Source organism: Choloepus didactylus, chromosome 3, assembly GCF_015220235.1.
Source record: "Choloepus didactylus isolate mChoDid1 chromosome 3, mChoDid1.pri, whole genome shotgun sequence".
Lineage (NCBI taxonomy): Eukaryota > Metazoa > Chordata > Mammalia > Pilosa > Megalonychidae > Choloepus > Choloepus didactylus.
In genome coordinates, this window is record NC_051309.1 from 204,700,462 (window position 1) to 204,703,147 (window position 2,686).

Genomic DNA, 2,686 nt, shown 5'->3' on the forward strand with positions numbered 1-2,686 from the left:
AAGAGAGGTATAAAATCAGTAGAGCTCATTTTTCTTATGCCATACCTCTTTTAAAACGATATTTTTAGATTCACTATTATATGAAACACTGTGCTAAGGTAGAACTGTTAAGGGAGTTTAACTCCTAATATAATAAGTAGGGCCTTTGTTTGCCACAACGTGAATAATTATATCAACTTTATAGACGTGCCCAAAAGGTAAAGATGGAATTTGTAGATACTTTATTCAGGGCATAGGAGGAATATAGTGATATAGTGACGTGGCTCCAAAATTTGGGGATTGGATTGATAAAGTATAAAAATAAACAAAAATAGCTGAGTGTTGATAAGTGTCCTACTAGTGAGTTTTTCCAAGTGTCCTTTAAAATGCATGGCCAGAAATAGAGGAGCGCGGTCACCCGGTGGGCTGGGTGTATGGTCGCTCCGTGGGCCAATCTGCCAGCTGGTGTTTTTTTATCAGGACAAGCTGTATTCCATGGCTGGGAACTTCTGGCAGAGCTCCCACTATTTGCAATGGATTTTGGACAAACAAGATCTGTTGAAGGAGCGCCAAAAGGACTTACAGTTCCTCTCGGAAGAAGAATATTGGAAATTACGAATATTTTTCACAAATCTTATCCAAGCATTAGGTGAACACCTTAAATTAAGACAACAAGTTATTGCCACTGATACAGTCAATTTCAAGAGATTTTATGCCAGGTATTCTTTGAGAAGTATAGATCCTGTATTAATGGCTCCTACATGTATATTTTTGGCATCCAAAGTAGAGGAATTTGGAGTAGTCTCAAATACAAGATTGATTTCTGCAGCTACTTCTGTATTAAAAACTAGATTTTTCTATGCCTTTCCAAAGGAATTTCCTTACAGGATGAATCATATATTAGAATGTGAATTCTATCTTTTAGAACTAATGAATTGTTGCTTGAGAGTGTATCATCCTTATAGACCTTTGCTCTGGTATGTGCAGGACATGGGCTAAGAAGACATGTTGCTTCCCCTTGCAAGGAGGATAGTGAATGATACCTACAGAACAAATCTTTGCCTACTGTATCCTCCTTCCATGATAGCTTTAACTTGCCTACACGTAGTCCATGGTGTTCAGAAGAAAGATGCCCGACAGTGGTTTACTGAGCTTTCTGTGGAGATGGAGAAGATTTTGGAAATAATCAGGGTTATTTTAAAGCTGTATGAGCAGCGGAAGAATTTTGATGAGAGAAAAGAGACGGCAGCTATTCTTAGTAAGATGCCGAAACCAAAACCACCTCCAAATAGTGAAGGAGAGCAGGGTCCAAATGGAAATCAGAACTCTAGCTACAGCCAATCCTAAAACATTCCAAAGAATTCTGTACTGGATCACTTGGAAATAAACTATTGGACAGATTTCAGTAATGTCTTCAGTGGAACACAAATGAAAATGAATAGCTTGTTTCTGTCAAGCGTATTGGGAAGTGATTTTATTTTTGCAAAATATTTTTTTCTTTACTTAAATTGATTCTAATACATTGATTAAAATCTCTTGATTATAAAACTTTGGAAATGTTCTATGGGGACCTACAAACAGACATACATAGACATTTCAAAATTAATAGCTTTTGGATTAGTATACTTTTTTAAAATTTGGATAATAGAAATTATAGCTTTTTATTATAATTAAGCCAAGAAACACGAAGCGTAATTTGTTTAAAATTCTCTTTGGTCACTGAAGGACCAAAACAGGACATAAAAAGTCAAATATATGAGGGTTTTTCCCCCCTCCTTTGTTTAAACTTTTAAACTATAGTTTAAAGAATCAAATCTTACAAAATCCTGGAAGATTTTGGTAATGATGTTGATAATTTCAGGGAAATTAATCAAGTACCTATTGATTTAAAAGTGTATTTTATTCAGTAGTTTTGGTATCTTGCCATGGAAGATACTAGCCCAGCTTAGCAGAAAAGTGCAATAGGTATAGCATATTTTTGACATTTTAAAAGTTATATTAATTCCGTAACCATTTTGAAATGCTGGGCAAACTTAAAAAAGAAAAAGATCCTACTTGAAGTTATTTACAATTGATTTACAGTTTAATCAGGCATTTTGAAAGTTAACTGGATAAAACACCATAATATGGTTGAAATTTGGTAAAATTTAAATGTTAATTTTACTCTACTGTGAAGTTTTTAATAAGATATACCCACCCTAGCTTATTTTTGTGTTCTAGTATGGATTTACAAATTTACTACAGATATCCTGAGCCAGGAACATAATCAGTTTTCAGGCCAGTTTGATACTGGCCGTTCTTAATTCTGATATGAGTGTAGGACTTCAGACTAAATCTTATGTCAGTGGGACTGTGCTGTCTGTGCAACTCAATAAATTAATCATTTTTTTCAGACCTGAAGAAGAGTGATAAATAAAATTTGGAGTCATAAGATGTTGATGTACGCTTTAAGGATTAAAATTTTTTTATAAATCAAAAAAAAAGAAATGCATGGCCAAGGAAAATGGGATCCAATGTCATGATGCCAAGGTGATGTAATTCTGCTGTTACTAGGAGGACATTGTCCATAAGAAGTCTTGTACAGTAGAACACAGAATCAGGGTCTATCCGTATGTCTTCAGCACTGTCTGGTGTGGGAGGGGGCGTATTTGCTGGGATGAATGAATGACTGAATTCCATTGTTCATTACTGAGAAGGTGCTTCGGGA

The 2,686-nt window shown here is 35.1% G+C and overlaps 1 pseudogene; it reads left to right on the forward strand.

Moving 5' to 3' along the window:
* Nucleotides 1–435: 435 nt before the first annotated feature.
* Nucleotides 436–1,326, forward strand: LOC119528953 (annotated as a pseudogene).
* The last annotated feature ends 1,360 nt before the right edge of the window (nt 1,327–2,686 follow it).